The sequence below is a fragment of the Schistocerca americana genome, chromosome 2 (assembly GCF_021461395.2).
Source record: "Schistocerca americana isolate TAMUIC-IGC-003095 chromosome 2, iqSchAmer2.1, whole genome shotgun sequence".
Lineage (NCBI taxonomy): Eukaryota > Metazoa > Arthropoda > Insecta > Orthoptera > Acrididae > Schistocerca > Schistocerca americana.
The window spans coordinates 380,816,880-380,838,400 of record NC_060120.1 but is presented as its reverse complement, the minus strand read 5'-3'; the positions used below and the strand labels follow the sequence as shown (position 1 = coordinate 380,838,400).

Genomic DNA, 21,521 nt, shown 5'->3' with positions numbered 1-21,521 from the left:
TTTATGGTCAGTGCTGCAAGATTCATGGTGTCTGTTCCCTCCAGCACTACTTCAGACATTAGTCGAGCCTATGCCACGCCGTGTTGCGGCACTTGTGTGCGCTCGCGGGTGCCGTACACGATATTAGGCAAGTGTACCGGTTTCTTTGGCTCTTCAGTGTACCTTCTTTAAGCACTTTTCAACATCCTTCTGGCAGTTAGGGTAGTGAAGATAATCAACCTTTCGTTTAGTTTTGTAACGAAAATATAATAGTACATTCCTATTATACGGCAGGCTTAAGTGATGGGGGGAGTGGCAAACGGAAATTAAGTCTGCAGCATGTCGCGAAGGTCGTGTATTTGTGGCGAGGTAACTTCTGGGCAAATGTGTGGAGTTCCTGTGCTGGGCAGGTGTGAGTTGTGGAATTTTTGAGAGCCGACCTACTGTTTCAAAAAACATCAGGCGACAATTCTTAAACCTTATTTACAACCGCACGTTTAAGACAAAGTTGGCTTTTCTAATTACATCCGGACTCGTTCTAGCTGTGCCAGAGTGCAGCCGCCGACCACAGCTTTCTCCCCACGTAGCTTTGAGTTGTTGGAGCGAAAGAAGATACTTCTTTGAAGTGACTATGCATGTGATATGAAACGGGTTCTTTGAATTTTTTGTGCATGTGATGTAAAACGGCTTCTTTGAAGAGACTGTGCATAAAACAGTAAGAATGTGGCGGCCCCCTGCTGTCACACGGCCAGACGGTTGGCGAGTTGTGCATCTGCCCTGCCGGCCTCGCCGGTTGCAAAACAGGTTTTCCTGTCTGCCTGCCTGCGCGGGTGACCCGCGTTTCACGCCCTCGTGGACAGGTTGTACCTGCCCGGGCCATTGTTCGCGTTCCGAGGACGGCTGCTACAAGCAGGGGGCATTCCTTCTCACACAGCAACTGAAAAGGATACCACGAGGGGGACAGCCTACGGGTTTTCTGCTGGGAAATACCTCCCAAACGTGCAGGTCAGCCGTCGTCACACGGGACGAGGCAGCTAATTTTGGCGAGGCACGCAGGCGGGATATCCAGCATCACGGGACAGGGCCGTCGGCACAGGGGGCGTGCTGGTTAACGTGATTTGGCGCTCTCAGTACTCTCCAGCAGCAGCTGTCGGCCTTTTTCGGCTCACAAAACATCGTTTGTTCACGAAAATGGACGCACGTAAAATTCCTATTTTAGCTCTCTTAAAACGCGCACTTCCTCCCTTGTTCATATGCTAGTCATGTTCTGTCTGTTGTATACCAACATAAAACTTAAAACAGGCGCAGCCAGTCACTAAGGATATCGAACAAGCTTACTACTCACAGAGAGCGCACTTATATTTGCATAACATCAAATGTTAAAGAAATTATTTTTATAAATTCCATAAGAAAGTCACAAAATTTTTTAGAAAATGCAAAGGCGAAAAATAAAAAAAAAAAATTGGGAACAGCGGAACTCCAATCCTTCTCCGGTTTACATTCTGAGCCGTAACGTGGCGCCGCTTTTAATTATACTAAGATGCTCTTTTATAACAAATCCTAACAAATGCGACACGTTTTTCATCAATCTTCAACGTGCCGTTGCTTTCAAGCTACTTACTTCCATAACACGCGAGTATAACGCGAAAATAACCAATACCAGTATTCTGTAACCACCAATGTGACGTTTCCCGTAGTTTCATTACAGCACATCTTAACAATAACTATTAGTTCTTGAGACATTTAATGTGCTGTTGCTCAGAAATAGCATTTATATATATAACATAAAACACACCGAATATGGGCTTCTACTGAACGCGACAAATATATGGCGTCTCGCTTTCTTCTTCTGACGTAGGGAGCGTTCTTGTTTCCTACTGGTTCTACTTCACGTAGCTCGTTGCCGAAATAGCGCTGAACTTATTTTGTGTTTCACGTGGCTCCTCAATGTGCAACAGCAGGAAGTGATGACACAAAAATCATAGATCAAGTCAGTTTTAGCTAACTCCTCCCGTGCGACGACGGCGGCTTTACTGGTGCGAGGTTAGAATCGATATACGCAGAAGTTCTTAACACTTCATATTCTTATCGCGCGCCGTCAGCATACCGTTTACGGTAGCGTTGTACCTTCCGGCTCTCTCCAGCAGGCGACGCTTTATACGCCACGTACTCGCTTTGAAGCCGATAATCTGAAGGAAAGGAAACACAAGTGAGGAAGAACCACTTCTTCTGTTAACTCGCCAAAACAACTTTTTGTCGTCGTGCTTTCAGTGCGAAGACAGATTTGATGCAGATAAAGTTAGCCTGTCCTGCGCAAGTTTAATCTCTGCAGAACTGCCGCAACTTACGTCCATTTCAACCTGCTTACTGTAGTGAAACCTTTCATCCGTCGAAAATTTTTACTACCCCCTCCTACCTGTCTCCCCCCCCCCCCCCCCACTGCCAAAACTGAAGATTCCTTGATGTCTCAGCATGCCATACCAACTGATACCTTGTTTTACTAAAGTTGAGCCCTAAATTTCTTTTCTCCCCAATTAGGTTCAGAGCCTCTACATTACTTCTTCGATCTATCTAATTCAGAGCATTTATCTTCTCCCCCACATTTCAAAATATTCAGCTCTCTTCTTGCCTGCACACTTCTTTTGATCACGTTTCACTTCCGTACATGGTTATACAGTAGACAAATACCTTCTGAAAAAAGATTGCATTCGATGCCAACAAATTTGTTTCAGTGTCCTTGCTACTGACAGTCTGCTTTTTCCGTCTCCTCTACTTCGGTCATCAGTTATTTTGGGGCCCAAATAACGACTCGTGTACCAGTTTTAGTGCCACATTTCCTAATCTAATTCCCTCAGCAACGCGTAATTTTAATTCAACTAAGTTTCATTATTTTTCTTCCACTTTTGTCGATGTAGAGCGTACAATCTCATCACAAGCCATTATTATTTCCGTTCAACTGACTTTTCAAGTCGTTTGCGATGTTTGACAGTATTTCTATGTCTTTGACAAACATCAAAGTTGCTTGTTCTTGACCCTGAACTTCAATTTCCTTCTTAATTTCCTTCTTAATTTCCTTCATTGCTTCCTTCATTGCTTCCTTCATTGTTTCCTTCATTGTTTCCTTCATTGTTTCCTTCATTGTTTCCTTCATTGTTTCCTTCATTGTTTCCTTCATTGTTTCCTTCATTGTTTCCTTCATTGTTTCCTTCATTGTTTCCTTCATTGTTTCCTTCATTGTTTCCTTCATTGTTTCCTTCATTGTTTCCTTCATTGTTTCCTTCATTGTTTCCTTCATTGTTTCCTTCATTCTTTCCTGCTCAATGCACATATTAAATAAAATGGGGGAGAGACTACAACTCTGCCTCACGTCTCAATTACCTCTCACCTTTCGACTCTTACAACAGATAATTACACTCACAACTGAAGTTTTCATGGGCTACCCTTAACGATAGTGCGCATACGAAGACGGATACGCTTAGAGACACTACATGGAAGAGCTAAAGAAACTGGTACACCTACTTAATGTCGTGTAGGACCTCCGCAAGTACCCAGAAATGCCACAACACGACGTGGCAGGGACTCTACTAATATCTGAAGTAGAGCTGGAGGGAACTGACACCATGAATCCTGCAGGGCTGTTCATCAGTCCGTAAGGGTAAGAGGGTTGGAGATCTCTTCTGAACAGCACATTGGGAGGCATCACAAATATGCTCAATTATGTTTATGTCTGGGGAGTTTGGTGGCCAGCGGATGTGTTTAAACTCAGAACAGTGTTCCTGGAGCTAATCTGTAGCAATTGTAGACGTGTGATGTGTAGCATTGTCCCGCTGGAATTCCCAAAGTCCGTCCAGAGAGCACAACGGACGTGATTGGATGCAGATGATCACACAGAATGCTTACGTCCGTGTCACCTGTCAGAGTCGTATCTAGACGTATCAGGTGTCCCATATCACTCCCCTGCACAAGCCCCACACCATTACAGAGCCTAAATCAGCTTGAACAGTCCCTGCTGACATGCAGGGTCCATGGATTCATGAAGTTGTCTCCATACCCGTACACGTCCATCCGCTCGATGCAATTTGAAACGAGACTCGTCCGACCAGGCAACACGTTTTGTCATCAACAGTCCATGTCGGTGTTGACGGGCTCAGGCGAGGCGTAAAGCTTTGTGTCGTGCAGTCATTAAGGGTAGGCCAGATGGCCTTCGGTTCCGACAGCCCATATCGATGATCTTCGTTGAATGGTTCGCACGCTGGCACTTGTCGATGACCCAGCATTGAAATATGCTGCAATTTGCGGAAGGGTAGCACTTCTGTCACGTTGAACGATTGTCTCGGGGATGCTGTCCCCCACTGCTCGTGCGCCGACTATAACATCACGTTCAAACCCACTTAAATCTTGATAACCTGCCATTGTAGCTGTAGTAACCGATCTAACAACTGCGCCAGACACTTGTCTTACACGTATATAGGCGTTGCCGGCCGCAGCGCCATATTCTGCCTGTTTACATATCTGTATTTGAATAAGCATGCTTATACCAGTTTCGTCGGCGCTTCCACACTCACGTGTTCCTGGTGTTCGACATACGTACATGACAATGCTTGGTGCATTCTAAGTACATGTGAGAGAGTTCAGTTTCTGCATGGGATCCTATGCTGAACAATACCCGGAACGCTGTCGCCTTCACTTTTTCTGTTTGTTGTATTCCTAGTCATTGGCATAATGAATACTGCGTTTACAAAGCAGCCGTTAAAATAGTCCACTAGCACGAAAATAAAAACTTCCTAAAAAATGCAGACAACTTAGCGAATTTCATTGTGTAAATCTATAAAAGTTTCCACCAAGTAACAGACTTACCTTGAGCCTAGTCTTCTACTTCATGAGAATGGCAGAAGCTCTCTGTAGGACAGTGCTGTTATTTAATCTCAAACTGAAGATATCACATATGCACGTTTCATACCCTTCCAATAATTTGGATTGTGTGCATGTCTTCCATGGTGATGAATTGCGATGATTGCTTGAAACTAGCGGCGGAGTTACTTTGAAAAATTGCGAACAGTCTTATGAACACTTGTAACCATTGGTTACAATTTTCTAGTTCTTCCCGTGTCTGCGGTTTGATATTGTCATTTTTATTGTGTGTTCAATCTGACCCATTAAAATTTATAATAGCAGCTTCGCAAGCTCTTAACATCAGTACAATTCGTGGCAAATCAGCCGGACGTGTCCGAACCATCTCAACTGACATCCAATAACAGTGGTACTCTTGATGTACACACTGTCTAGGGCTGGTAACATTCTCCTCACAACTGATGTTCACTGTGAATCTGAAATATCTGCTGGCAGAAGATCTCAAGCTTTTTGATGTTTCGTCTGTAGTGTGTTCCGATTTCACAGTTGTATAATGTCGCCGGCCGCTGTGGACGAGCGGTTCTAAGAGCTTCAGTCCGGAACCGCGCTGCTGCTATTATGGTCGCAGGTTCGAATCCTGCCTCGGGCATGGATGTGTGTGATGTCCTTAGGTTAGGTTAGGTTTACGTAGCTTTAAGTCTAGGGGACTGATGACCTCAGATGTTACGTCCCATAGTGCTTAGAGCCATGTGAACCTTTTTTTTAAATAATGTCAATGAAATGACAATCGCGTCATTCGTCAAGAGTTTTGTGTGTGCAGACATATGTTTTTTGCTGAAGGCTCGACACATCGGTTTTCCACAGGCTGTAAAAATCATCTCCATCACATCTTTTCAAGGTATATATGCTTCGACGGGAGACCACCCAGACATAGAAAATCATCTACCTGAATGAATTTTGACTCTGCAGCGGCATGTGCGCCGATCCGAAATTCTCTGGCGGAATAAAAATGTGTGTCGCATTGTACTCTTAACATAGGACCTTTGCCTTTGCCGGCAAGTGCTGTAACAACAGAGTTATCAAAGCACAATTAACGATCCGCCCTTCCCTCCACTTCCGCCCTTCACACTCGATAGAAGTTCTCCTGCACATATTGTGGGACTATCGCTTCTGGAAGAAAGGATATTGCGGGAAACGCTTAGCCACAATCTAGGGCAGGGGTCGACAAGTAATTTCAGATTCTGCAAGTTTTTATCGAGGTCCGTAAGAAATACCTCCTATTCCTTATTTTTTTATTTTGAATTTCTCTAAATGATATGAGTAGACAGGCATATTTGTATTTAAAAATTCAGAAAAAGCTCATATTCGTTACTGATCTTTTAATTTTCATTGTCAAACTACTGTGTAATACAATAGACAGGCATATTTGTATTGAAAAATCCAGAAAAAACTTATGTGCAGTACTATTTTTTATTTTAATTTTCACTCACAAAATATAAAATGCAATAGACGTGTTTGTTTTAAAAAATTAATGGGAGAAATGACATTTGCGGTCTTTAGCCAGTTCCTTGCAGTTACGTTCACGTGGGGAGCAGCTTATGTGAATAGTGTGTTCAAAATAGGCGGCCGTTAATCTTGAGCGATACTTGTTCTTACAAAAATTAATTTTTGAAAAGGAAATTTCGCAAATATGTGAAGCCAAACATAATAGCCAGGTATATGCCTAAGTTTTTGCAGTTTTCGTTTTTTTATTTTTTTCTCTGGAAAATCTTTACTCAAAAATTCTTCAGCGGATGCAGTTTTATACATTTGTAAGGAAACGTTTTACTGCAAGTCTGTTGTTTCCATTTAGAGTAAAGGCTTTGAAAGGCAGAACAACCTCGCAACAAAATCCGCCCTTCAGCTTGTGGAGAAACTTCAAAAGGCCACTTGAAGAATAGCTACAGCATCTCTCTCTGAAAAGTCTTGGAATCTTCCTGCAAATTCCTTCTTAAGATCTGACATAACATTTGCGAATAGTGAACTGTCCATTTCAGAATCTTTTTTTATATCCAAAAAATTAATGAAAAATTGACTTGCATCTCTCAATTGTTTTTTGCTTCTTATGAATCGAAGTTTCTGAATTTATTTGCCAAACAGTCGAATGACGTGACCTTTAATTAGCCAACGAACATTGTTGTACTGAAGTAAGTCAGAATGGGCCGAATCACACTCAGAAAGAAATCCTTTGAACTATACGTCCAGTCAACTTGATCAACCTGTCCATTACTTCTTTCAGAGTCACAGTTAATTGTCCACGAAGGGCTGTGTGGTGAATATAATATAGTAGCCCAGCATTCTTATCTCTGGTTCTCTTAAATACTCATTTCTCTTTGCCGATCATCGCTGGGGCCCTGTCAGTTGAAATAGACGCCAGTTCATTATAACTAAACTTTGATTTGACCTACTGCTTGACTTCACTTGATTGACTTGAATAAATCTTCTGCCGCAATATTGCTGGCAATTCTTCCCTAAATTCTTTACTTTCAATATAAAAAAATCGCAGAAATATGGACATTTGTTCATCAACAATGTTGCACGAATAGTCTAGAGCAATGGCGTAAAAAAAGGCGCCTTCTGCAGAAGTTCGAGCATGCTACTGTCAGCAGTCAAAACTTCGGTTCTTCTTGTATTACTTCTTGTCGACAATGGAATACCTTGCACTGCTGCAAGAACACCCTTTTTCTCTTCAAAAAGTACGACGGCCAATTCCAACACAATTTTTTTTACTACCTCAGAGCCTGAAAAAATGGCTTTCCATGTTTCTTAAGCGTACAACACCCACGCATCGCATCTGCAGATTTTTCTTGCTCGTTCATAGAGCGAACTAGGGAGGCCGTGCTGTTCTGTAAGAAGCTAAATATGCCTGGAGTTTTTCTTTAAAAGCTCACTACCCAGAGGAAAATGTTTATGGAGCTGCTGATGAGTTGTTTCGTAGCGCCGCATTAAATTGGCGCTTTTCACAGGAGCGACAATTCTGTTGCATATGAGGCAAACTGGAACAGCTCCAGGCGTAACAGGCAGCGAAAACAATATTGTTTAGTCCATTCGATCTCTGTTAGGCTTTTTAACGTACATATCAGTGCAAAAGAAACGTTATAAGTGTCGATAATAACGAACTCTTCGTACAAGATCGCAACGACTACTGACGAAGTAGGGATAAAATTTGTGTACTTCATGATTCGTTCTGCATAAAAATACCGGAGCCTGGCACAAAGCACTTACCGCCGCACCGCAGAGGAGACACGTCCCTGTCAAAGTGTATGCTGCAGCACATCAAAGGAGCCGCACCGCAAAGGAGGCGCTTCGTTGTCAAAGATCGCCACCGCTGAGTGAACTCGCCCCAAGTTTCTAAGCTATAGTTAGACTTACGAGCTCAAAAAAATGAATTTCCATGTTCATAAAATAAATTTTTTTGTGTTGCGTTCGTGTGTACAGAGCTTCTATGTAGATACACAGAAGAAGCTGCGCCGGCCGGCCAGATCGCGCTCTCCCGCCCCCTCCCTTCAGAACAACCTCCTGCTGTGAACTGCATGGCTACTGTGTATTTAATCTGCCTATAACTAACCATAAAGAATTCTAATTGTTCAGCATTTAATTGTACACTACTAGAAAAAATTTATAAGTATGACGCTCTAACGAACTGTTATCTACAGAAAAATATTTTTTTAAGAACTTGAGTGCGTAATTTATATTTTCAAAATATTTTTGTCGGACCAGCTTTTGACCTTCCATGATCCGGACCTGGGACGCGGTCTGTCACTTGCCGATAGCTGGGCTGGAGAATTATTTCCAGAATGAATTTTTGCGGCGGAGTGTGTGGTACATACATCAGGAGGTAGAGACTGAGTGAATCTCTCACGTCTATCTTAACTGTTTAATAGTAAACGTCAAGAACCTGTTCATTATATTTTACAATTTGTTTAATTTAAATAAAGCAACTTCCTTTTCGAACCGTTAAAAGTAGCTCCATACACCTGTGGTGGAGTACCTAGAAAACAATGAAAATCGAATCTCCGAGTCTCCATTTTAAATGTCAGACATGCATCTTTACCCTGGTTAGATACAACCGACGATTAAATGCACACACTGAAAATTATTGCTGACGCGCATCCATGTCATCTTGAATTTTTTGCCGTGCCTGAAACACAGGCTGAGTCATTTGATGAAGAGTACTGGTTGTGGGCAGTGGTACACTTGTTTCATCCCAGCTGTGTTTGTGCCTTCTCCTTTTTGACACTGATATTTTTGTACCAGTATTGAGCGCACACAACTTCTGCAAGTTTGAGAAAAACTTCCAGCAACTGGCGGGTTTATCTAGTACGTCCAACAAGATGCAAGAAACTTCTCCCACCTGACAAAACTTGTGGAAGTCGATTTGCTGGGGTATGTCCGCATGAAAGAACTTGCAGAAGTTTACTTGTTAGTGGACATACGCCTTCATGTTGTCTCTATTGCAGTATGCAGACAATATTAAACTTACTTTTAAAATCAGAGTTCCTAAATGAGACGTTTTGTCTTGGTATGTAGTAACCCACAAAATGAGAACTCATAATTGTACTGTGTTTTCAGACATATGACAAGACCCCACAGACACCAAGATGTCAAATCTTTGGGAATAATAAAACTGGCACTGAGACTTCATGTGACAACACACATTTCTTGGACATATACGTGTGTGAAATGTGTGATTTCACATTTTCAAATCTTGAAGCAGCACAGGCAAGTTCCAAAACTGACTTTTCTGTAGATTGGACCAACGTTTAAATAGTTTGGGACTTCAGTAAAATATGGATTGGACCTGCTCGGCTGAAATATTATTTTCTTCCCTTTATTCCCAAGATTTATTACCCATTAACAACTTTATTTTTTATGGTCATATGTTCAAACATGATTGATTTTGGAGTTGATACACTCCATCAAGTCACTTCACAGATACCATGAGATCATTGATGATTTTATGGTGTTCGTTAAGGGGCCTAGCGATGGATTTATCGACCCCAAAACTGATTGCATTTGAACATACGATCATCGTCTGAGTACACAAATAATATAATCCGCGGATATAACAGAAATGACAATATTTACGCAATCCTTACACTGCTAACAGACGGCGTTATTGGTTACGATTTACAGAACAGTGGCGCAGACTTTGAAATACTTCAGATCGGATTGTGAAACGAGACTAATAAACTCGCAAATAAGAATTGTGCTGTATTTCTGTCTCTCATAAGTGATTTTAAGTGTACGTTACTGTCTTGACATAACTGTGTCGTTGACAGGCTCTTTTATCATCGTGCAAGCCTCCGTCGTCTGTGGTACGGCGTCAGGAGTAAACGACTCATCACTTAGGAGTAAACGACTCATCACAGCTCGAAATCTGAAGGCTGTTTCCAGTAATCTGTTCCCGATTGTGCACCGTGACATTTACTTTCATTCTCTGTCCGGATTTCCTCTGTTGTCACCGACCTGTTCGGCAGAACCAGAAGAACAGTACTAGTTCGTCTCGTGGTAGTCCTTCTGGAAGGACCCGTGCCTACTCTACTTGCTCACACTATTGCCGTGAGCCTCTGTCACCAACCATCCGTTCACTAGTCATTGCTCTAGAACCATCTGTCTGGGCGATCTGCCTGTTAATGCTTACATGTCCCTCGTGCCAATGATTCGACCTTTCTCAAAGTCCGAAAGATGCCAGTAAGCTGCACGTGGTCGTCCCCTGGACATGCTTTCTTGCGAACTCCGTCTGAAAAGATCCAGTAATGCTATGCACCCATTAGCCCACACCATTCTTCATCTTCAGGACTGGCTTTTTTTCTGCAACAAAAAATACTGAGAGTAAGCTCCTTTAAGGATGACTATATCCTACAGACATGGTGAGTGTTGCCAGGTCCAGTATACTAATTATTGGGATAATGGATTACAAAAATCGGGATTCTGCTTCTCAAATCGGGACAATTAAAACAAGTTTTTATAAACGAATTTTTTTTTGTCATTAACCAGTGACAAGTTACGGTAGTAAAACAGATACTATTTATTTTGTAATGAACGCCGACATACTTTTCTCAGCGCAACTACTGCTAACTATTACATTGCTACGACTAATTCATGGAGAGATAAATAGATATATTCCGTCTATGCAACTAAATGAAAGGAAGTTTGGTTTTTTTGCCATACGCGTTTCGCCTCTTTTATTTATGAAGGATCTTCAGTGGCCTGTAATAAATATTTCTTTTTATACGTGTAACAAACTTAGTGTGTAAAAATTACAACATGTTACTATGTTACATCTTGCCATAGTTTTTCTCTTGTTTCTCAGATTAAAAAAAACTTTAGTAGCACAAATTTCGTGAGGTTAAATTATCGTTTGGTGTTACTTAAGATTTCCATTGTTAATCCATATGTGTGGTTCTGGAGATGTGTTCATTCGGTTCCCATGCTCCAAGCTGCAGATTTCCGGCGTTTCTTCACCCACATTTGTCACACACATCACTTGGATTTATCACTTTCTGACAAAGATATGTGTGTTTACAATATGGAATGTTGCCAACTGTTGTCTTTCGTCTCTTGTTTATGTTGTGTGTGTGGTGGTGGGGGGGGTTAGAGACAGGGGAGATTCATTACTTATTTACTCTCGTTGTGATTTCTGTTTATTTTTTAGTGACTAACATGATCAGTGAGTTACTGGATATATTGATTTGGTCAAAATTTTTTTCTCATTGCAAGGGCTCTTTGTATGTGAAAGTTTTCTTGTAATGTCAGGAGTTTTTTTTTATTGTGATTGTTCACTCTAATAATTTTCTTGTCTTGCTCCATCTTGGATGGTTCATGTCCTTGTTTTTTCAGGTGTACAACAAAAGTGGAATGGCTATTTCCATACTTCAAGCTTCTTATGTTCTTCATACCTACTTATGAAACTCCTGCCTGTCATCGTCACGTGTACTATGTCACATTTTTGGCATTCTAATTGGCTTATACCTGCTCCTTGGTATTTATTTGGTTTGTGCGTAGATGCGACTGGAGTCTGCTTCGTGTTCTGTAATCAATGTGTAATCCCTGTTTTTTTAATATATTTGCTATCATGTGTGTTGATTTTTGTATGTATGTTAAAGTGCACCATTTCTTTCTGTTAGTCATGTCATGAGGTTACTGTTTTGTGTTTCCATATGTGCTTAGTGGTTAATTGTTGGTGTTCTCTGCTTATTTTCATTTTTCTTCAGCTTTATTTTGATTTTTTGGTTGAGTCTTTGTAGTATATGTGACTTTGAGTTGTACTGCTTTTAATTCTTTTTCGTAGTTTCCCTAGTTGACTGCGATGTTATTTAGCCTGTGTAACTCTATCAAAGGGCTGTTAATTTTTGATTTTGTGGGTGGTTGGATGAAGCATGTCTCATTGTAACTATGGCTGTTGGCTTTCTGAAGGTGTCATATGTGTGCTTATTACGGTCTCTCTTTGTTATATCCAAGAAATTTAGTTGCTTTTGTGTTTTTTCTTCCCTGGTGAATAGAACATAATTGTATGTATATTGTTAGCCTGTATGAAGATAAACTACTTTATTTCTTGGTTCAACTACCATACAGGTGTCATCCACATACCTCTACCAGTAAACAATTTTGTATCTATTCCTTGTGATGGTTTGATTGAAGATTGTTTCCTATGTGGTTGAAGAATGTTTGCCAATGTTCCTGATATTGGGGAGATCCCATTGAAAGCTAATCATTTTTTAAATAAAACACCTTTTCAAATCGGACGTAAGAAAACGGAAAAAATTAGTGTTATAAATAATTTAAAACATTTTCACAAATATACTTTCAAGAAAAGGAGTTATCAAACATAACAAAGTCAACACAATTTTTCTATAGGCCTAGTATGTTTTTATCATAGCGAACACTTAAGACATTTCCAGGGGCAGACGTGGACTCTGACCACAATCTATTGGTTATGAACTGTAAATTAAAACTGAAGAAACTGCAAAAAGGTGGGAATTAAAGGAGATGGGACCTTGATAAACTGAAAGAACCAGAGGTTGTACAGAGTTTCAGGGAGAGCATAAGGGAACAATTGGCAAGAATGGGGGAAAGAAATACAGTAGAAGAAGAACGGGTAGCTTTGAGGGATGAAGTGGTGAAGGCAGCAGACGATCAAGTAGGTAAAAAGACGAGGGCTAGTAGAAATCCTTGGGTAACAGAAGAAATATTGAATTTAATTGATGAAAGGAGAAAATATAAAAATGCAGTAAATGAAGCACACAAAAAGGAATACAAACGTCTCAAAAATGAGATCGACAGGAAGTGCAAAATGGCTAAGCAGGGATGGCTAGAGGACAAATGTAAGGATGTAGAGGCTTGTCTCACTAGGGGTAAGATAGATACTGCCTACAGGAAAATTAAAGATACCTTTGGAGAGAAGAGAACCACTTGTATGAATATCAAGAGCTCAGATGGAAACCCAGTTCTAAGCAAAGAAGGGAAAGCAGAGAGGTGGAAGGAGTATATAGAGGGTCTATACAGGGGCGATGTACTTGAGCACAATATTATGGAAATGGAAGAGGATGTAGATGAAGATGAAATGAGAGATACGATACTGCGTGAAGAGTTTGACAGAGCACTGAAAGACCTGAGTCGAAACAAAGTTCCGGGAGTAGACAACATTCCATTAGAACTACTGATGGCGTTGGGAGAGCCAGTCCTGACAAAACTCTACCATCTGGTGAGCAAGATGTATGAGACAGGCGAAATACCTACAGACTTCAAGAAGAATATAATAATTCCAATCCCAAAGAAAGCAGGTGTTGACAGATGTGAAAATTACCGAACTATCAGTTTAATAAGTCACAGCTGCAAAATACTAACGCGAATTCTTTACAGACGAATGGAAAAACTGGTAGAAGCGGACCTCGGGGAAGATCAGTTTGGATTCCGTAGAAATGTTGGAACACGTGAGGCAATACTAACCTTACGACTTATCTTAGAAGCTAGATTAAGGAAGGGCAAACATACGTTTCTAGCATTTCTAGACTTAGAGAAAGCTTTTGACAATGTTGATTGGAATACTCTTTCAAATTCTGAAGGTGGCAGGGGTAAAATACAGGGAGAGAAAAGCTATTTACAATTTGTACATTAACCAGATGGCAGTTATGAGTCGAGGGGCATGAAAGGGAAGCAGTGGTTGGGAAAGGAGTGAGACAGGGTTGTAGCCTCTCCCCGATATTATTCAATCTGTATATTGAACAAGCAGTAAAGGAATCAAAAGAAAAATTCGGAGTAGGTATTCTTCTCCATGGAGAAGAAATAAAAACTTTGAGGTTCGCCGATGACATTGTAATTCTGTCAGAGACAGCAAAGGACTTGGAAGAGCAGTTGAACGGAATGGATAGTGTCTTGAAAGGAGGATATAAGATGAACATCAACAACAGAAAAGCGAGGATAATGGAATGTAGTCGAATTAAGTCGGGTGATGCTGAGGGAATTAGATTAGGAAATGAGACACTTAAAGTAGTAAAAGTGTTTTGCTACTTGGAGAGCAAAATAACTGATGATGGTCGAAGTAGGGAGGATATAAAATGTAGACTGGCAATGGCAAGGAAATCGTTTCTGAAGAAGAGAAATTTGTTAACATCGAGTACAAATTTAAGTGTCAGGAAGTCGTTTCTGAAAGTATTTGTATGGAGTGTAGCCATGTATGGAAGTGAAACGTGGACGATAAATAGTTTAGACAAGAAGAGAATAGAAGCTTTCGAAATGTGGTGCTACAGAAGAATGCTGAAGATTATATGGGTAGATCACATAACTAATGAGGAAGTATTGAAAAGGATTGGAGAGAAGAGGAGTTTGTGGCACAACTTGACTAGAAGAAGGGATCGATTGGTAGGACATGATCTGAGGCTTCAAGGGATCACCAGTTTAGCATTGGAGGGTAGCGTGGAGGGTAAAAATCGTAGAGGGAGACCAAGAGATGAATACACTAAGCAGACTCAGAAGGCTGTAGGTTGCAGTAGTTACTGGGAGATTAAGAAGCTTGCACAGGATAGAGTAGCATGGAGAGCTGCATCAAACCAGTCTCAGGACTGAAAACCACAACTAACAACCAACTAGTATGATTTTCAAGACATCGCATCGAATCACAACATACATATTCATAAATTAATTAATTTATTTATTTCACCTCAACCGGCACCCTCAGTCAGTTGTCCTCAATACCATACACAATTACAGGAGTGTCCAGTGTATGCTTTTCTTTCGTTTTTTTCATAAAATTGGGTGTTCTACTTGCAATGGACAACATTAAATGTAAAAGTAGAAGCATAACAAGGGCTTCTGAAGGTATATTGACGGCAACAATACAACTCCTCAAAGATATATAAACGTGCGGCATGGGTACAACTTTTTCTGAATAAGAAACTGGAAGGCATACAAAACGAACACAACTTAGTGCCTGTCTGAGTAAATCAAATGTGGAACGGAGCACAGCGCGTGCACAATGGCTGTAAAATAACGAGACAGTGAAACGTTCGCATTGTACCATTGTTTTAGCTTTGGAACTTCGCAATTATCGATTGGCCCAAAATCGGGATATTCGGCGTCCCGATCGAGGGTGAATCGGGACGTGTCAACAGACCCCTGAAAAGCAAACATCCCGCGAAACTCGGGACACCTGGCAACAATAGGCAATGGTATATCAGTTAGGCTGCGTTCTACATGGTATACCAATTTGGCTCCATTCGGTCAAGGTGTTAATAGTGTAACACTTTCCATTTCCGTCAGTGGTCCAAAATGGTCCAAATAGCTTTGAGCACTAGGGGACTGAGGTCATCAGTCCCCTAGACTTAGAACTACTTAAACCTAACTAACCTAAGGACATCACACACATCCATGCCCGAGGCAGTATTCGAACCTGCGACCACAGCGCCTGCGACCACAGCGGTCGCGCGGTTCCAGACTGAAGCGCCTAGAACCGCTCGGCCACATCGGCAGGCTCCGTCAGTGGTTTTGAGCCATAGCGCTTCATGATATATGAAAAAACCCGGCTGCTGTATCAGTTCATCGATAACATTGAGTGAAAACCGACGCTTGTACCTGCCTCAGGATGGGCGCGGCTGCTCAGCATGCAAAGCAGCTTTCACGTCGGTCGGAGGCGCGAGCGATATCCGCCCCCTCGCTCGCGGATCTCGTCTGCCTGTCGCCCGACGCTTGTTTAGAGTTCCCTGGACGAAGTGGAAGCAATCCTGCAAGTCACGACTCCCAGACTACCTCCGCCGCCACGTCGGTGGGAAATGCCGGCTGGCGTGCTGCAAGCGGACCAGCTAGCCCGCACAGTTACGGACCTTTGCCTGCGCTGCTCCCTGCCAGTGCTAGACTCCTCAGGATTTATGTGAGACACAGCAAAAAATGTTTTCCTTGTACGCATCTGGGTTGTCTCTCGGCTTTCAGTGCATGCACAGTTGGAGGAACTCTTGTGCTCGTGCAATCGAAGGTTAACACATCTAGCGCCACTCTCCTTGTCACTGTGACACAAGCGATTAAGTACGGAGGGTATCAGTTTTATAAGGAACTACTAAGTCCGCCATCATACACCACCGACACTATCATTCCGGAAGATGGAGAGAGATGGCACTGGCGAATGGGCTAGTACCAACCAATGAGACAGCGGATTTTCTGCGAGTCACTCCTGTCTAGCAATGCTTTCCGTGCTACACTGAATAGCCAAAGAAACTGGTACACCTACCTAATATCGTGTAGGGGCCCCTCGAGCACGCAGAAGTGCCGCAACACCACGTGGCATGGACTCGACTAATGTCTGAAGTAGTGCTGGAGGGAACTGACACCATGAACCCTGCAGGACAGTCCATAAATCCGCAAAAGTAAGAGGTGGTGGAGATACCTTCTGAACAGTTTGTTGCAAGGCGTCCCAGATATGCTCAATAACGGTCATGTCAGGGGAGCTTGGTGATCAGTGGAAGTTTTAAACTGAGAAGAGTGTTTCTGGAGCTACTCTGTAGCAATTCTGGACGTGTTGGGTGTCTCATTGTCCTGCTGGAATTGCCATAGTCGGTCAAAACGCACAATGGACATCAATGGATGCAGGTGATGAGACAGGTTGCTTACGTATCACCTGTCAGTCGTATCTAGACGTATCAGGGGTCTCATATGACTCCAACTGCACACGCCCCAAACCATTACAGAACCTTCACCAGATTGAACAGTTCCCTGCTGGCATGCAGGTTGTCTCCATGCCCGTACACGTCGTCCATTCGCTCGATAAAATTTGAAACGGGACTCGTCCGACAAGGCAGCACGTTTCCAGTCATCAACAGTTCAATGTCGGCGTTGATTGGCCCAGGCGAGGCGTAAAGCTTTGTGTCGTGCAGTCATCAGGGTACACGAGTGGGCCTTCGGCTTCAAAAGCCCATCTCGATTATGTTTCGTAGAATGTTTCGCACTCTGACACGTGTTGATTGCCAAGCATTGAAATCTGCAGCAATTTGCGGAAGGGTTGCACTTCTGTCACGTTGAACGATTCTCTTCAGTCATCGTTGGTGCCGTTCTTGCAGTATTTTTTCTCAGTTGCAGCGACATCAGAGATTTGATGTTCTACCGGATTCCTGATATTCACGGTACACTCGTCAAATGGTCGTACGGGAAAATCCCCACTTCATCGCTACCTCGGAGATGCTGTGTCCCATCGCTAGTGCGCTGACTATAACACCACGTTCAAACTCCCTCAAATCTTTATAGGAAGCCATTGTAGCAGCAGTAACCGATCGAACAACTGCGCCAGGCACTTGTTGTCTTATATAGGCGTTGTCGACCGCATCACCGTATTCTGCCTGTTTACAAATCTCTGTATTTGAATACGCATGCATATACCAGTTCCTTCGGCGCTTCAGTATATATAAATGCCAGGACAGCCTGCTGTACAGCTCGCAGTATCTTCGAAAGCGTACTCTAATGCTACAAAAAAAGTGTACAAATATCTAGGCGGAATAAGCTTATCGCTACTCGCATGCCCTGCAGCTGTCTCATTTCTTCAAGTTCTCAATAACTAACAAATCTGAATATCTTTCAGCCAGTTCCCCCAGGTACGGGTTTAAGATTATTCGTTTTCCAGAAGTTAGGTACGACTTGTTGGCTTGGAGGAGACGTGTATGACGCTGATGCTCCTTGATTTGTTTCTGCTCTGTCTGCGTTGTTTGCTCCATGTAAGATTTGCTGCATTCGCACGGTCTTAAATGTGGGTGGGGGGGGGGGGGGGGCTTAAATGTGGGGGGTCCTTAAATGTGGGGTCTTTCCTGTCAGTGTTCATCTGTGGATGACCAGCAGACTCTCCGCCGAAATATCGTGGCTGCAAGTCTGGCTTCCTGCAGTTCTCCTGAAATTTTATGGAACAGGCTTTACGCTGGGAGAATTTAGTCTCAGACAATACGCTTATTAGGTTGTAAACACTCAGCGCAACATCAGACCAAGAATTTCGTGACTGGATTTATAAAAAATGGAAAAAAACTAAGACAGTGGTTTTAATGCCTTAGGTGTTCTCCCCCAACTTGGGTACAAAGCACAGAACGTTCATACAACCATGTGGAACTGTCAGTTAAGTCCTCTTTTCGGCTGTCAATCTACTCGTGTGTCACGTTGGCTTGAATGTTGGTTTCTAAAGAAATTCGTCTGCACACTGTGATTGCCAGTTTCATTAATAGGGAAAAATCTCTGACTCATTTATATGTATCACTTATTAAGTAGTAGCTTGAAAGCTTGAATTGATTACATAAACGTGCCTAGTTTATCATTCTGTTTGTTGAACATATGTTGTGGTATAGATTGATGGCTTGCGCTTTCAATTCTGTAAATATGCATTTTTTTTTCTTTGTACAATTATGTACTCTATGTAACATGTGTACTCTGTGGCTAAATAGAGTACAAACTCTGAAGGCCAAGTAAAACAAATTTGCACTGTTACGTAGTTACTTTCAGTGCAATACTTACACAAAAGCAAATGGGTGTAAGAAATCAAACGAAATAAAATTACTCTTGACTGAGCCACTGTGACCATGGTTCCCTCCCAACAAAATACTTGGGAAACATCTCTAAACACTCTCCATCAGAATTGTTGACAGGCCCTCCTCGAATACTGATTCTGTAAATTTACCTAATAGCTTTTAGTGAGGTCGTCACCTTTGCTGTTCAGTGGATATCGTATCTCTGTCACTCTAGCTGCGTCTCTGAAGTAAAGAGTTATCCTCTCTTCGGTATAGAATCAAAGTACTGGAGCAGTTAACCTAAGTTCGTCGCGCTGGAAATCAATTAAAATTTTCTCCAGCAGTCATAACAGCAGTACATAAAAAAGCTCCATATCTGTAAAATAGTCGCATGCCTCTTACGTGATTGTCACACCTCAAATACCCATAAATACCGAAACCTTGTGACAATCTCTAAAAGTTAACAATCTGTTACTAAGCGAGTAACACAGAATCCAATAAAGTTCCAGGTTGCCTATTTCGCGGCTGCTAGGGGCAACAAAAATTTGATTTTTAATATTTCGCGTAATTATTGACCGAATTAAAAACTTTTAAAGCTGTCATAATCGACTCATTAAGAGGTATGGTAGTACGTTAGAAGTTAAAGACAAGTATTAAGTTTACAAACGTGTTTGTCTTGAGGAAGCGTAACTGACGGCGCGCAAATACTCTGACTTAATTTATCCAGTACTTGAGAATGAGAGCACTTAGTTACTTCCAACAATCTTCATGCATAACTTGCTTAGCTCTCATAGATTGTACGCTCAGATTTTTTGGGTTTTCTTTAGCCCCCTTGCTCATGTCTAAATCTAAACACCATAAAAAGTTTCATGGCTCTCATAAATGCCAGTCTTTGCATAACGAGAGTGTTCCAACGGGTTTAATTTAATTTCGTTTATAAAGTGTAAAAAAGACATCAGATAAGTGGTTCTGTAGTTACAAGCGCTAGTCTTACGCCTGGTACTGCTTTCATCTCAAACGATATTCCTGCACATGGAATCGCATTTATATGTGGTGTCTATTTTGTCATAGTAATGGTTAGTTTGCATAGTAACTGTAACAGAAATGATTTTATAAACTTATATTAGTCCTACTGAAAAATTAATGTAAAAAAGATCTGTTTCTATTGCTACGAAACTCTGACAAAACCGATTTGTCATTGACTGTTAGATAGCTTTCTTTGATTTAGTTCTCTAATAACAACACCTGCAATTTTTAACGCTAAGTTACAAAATGATGAAATGAAAAAGTTTATCGCTTACTTAATTTTAGCTGCAAAATTCTATCGTTATATGACTTATATTTCTGAGGATATGGTGTAATAGACATTGAGATGCGTGAAAAACTTTGTTTTGCTTAAAATGGAGTGAAAATTACCCGAACTATATTCACGCAGTGTTTCAAAATGAGAGCGCTTAACTTCTAACGAACTTGAAGCATGAAGCTTTTCTAAACTTAACATGCGTAACGTCAAGAATTTAACACACTAACTATTTTGTAATCAACGTTTGAAGCTTTTTTATACAGGGAGTTAAATTGTATAAAGAAGTAAGGTTTACTACTTCTAGTCGAATCCTTTCAGCAGATTTCCGCCTATGGCACTGCCTCGTATTTATCCTCATTCATCACAGGAAGAGGAATTTTTAACTAGATTTGTTTCTTGACCAGTACCAAGCACAGATATTTTCTGTAAAATAGAAAAAGCATCGACAGTGAACAATCCGTGTGTGCAGCCGACTGTATCTGGTAAATTGTGTGAATTGAGAACAGTTAGCGGCTTTACAGAATGAGATTTTCACTCTGCAGCGGAGTGTGCGCTGATATGAAGCTTCCTGGCAGATTAAAACTGTATGCCGGACCGAGACTCGAACTCGGGACCTTTGCCTTTCGCGGGCAAGTGCTCTGCCAACTGAGCTACCCAAGCACGACTCATGCCCCGTCCTCACAGCTTTACTTCTGCCAGTACCTCGTCTCCTATCTTCCAAACTTAACAGAAGCTCTCCTGCGAACCTTGCAGAACTAGCACTCCTGGAAGAAAGGATATTGTGGAGACATGGCTTAGCCACAGCCTGGGGGATGTTTCCAGAATGAGATTTTCACTCTGCAGCGAAGCATTCTGGAAACGTCCCCCAGGCTGTGTCTAAGCCATGTCTCCACAATATCCTTTCTTTCAGGAGTGCTAGTTCTGCAAGGTTCGCAGGGGAGCTTCTGTTATGTTTGGAAGGTAGGAGACGAGGTACTGGCAGAAGTAAAGCTATGAGGACGGGGCGTGAGTCGTGCTTGGGTAGCTCAGTTGGTAGAGCACTTGCCCGCGAAAGGCAAAGGTCCCGAGTTTGTGTCTCGGTTCGGCACACTGTTTTAATCTGCCAGGAAGTTTCATAGCGGCTTTACTACTTTACGTTGGGAAGGGGGGGGGATAATTTAGCATTTCTATCGCTTCTGTTCATTTGCCGGCCAGTATGACGTCGATGTAGCAGAGGAGGAAGATGTGGTACCAACAGCGTATGAAGAGAAGTTCATGTAGAGGAGGGTATGTACGCTTCAGAGAACATCAACGGAAGGATATGGAGGAAAATTTAATCACCAATGCTGCACGCAACAATTCCTCGTAAATATGAGTGACGAGATTTTTGTTAGGGAAAT

General features: G+C 41.9%; 1 protein-coding gene across 3 annotated transcripts in view; it reads left to right on the top strand.

The window, feature by feature from the left end:
- Positions 1 to 21,521, top strand: part of LOC124596597 (probable multidrug resistance-associated protein lethal(2)03659) — a 261,248-nt gene that overhangs the window by 48,670 nt on the left and 191,057 nt on the right. The window lies entirely within an intron of this gene.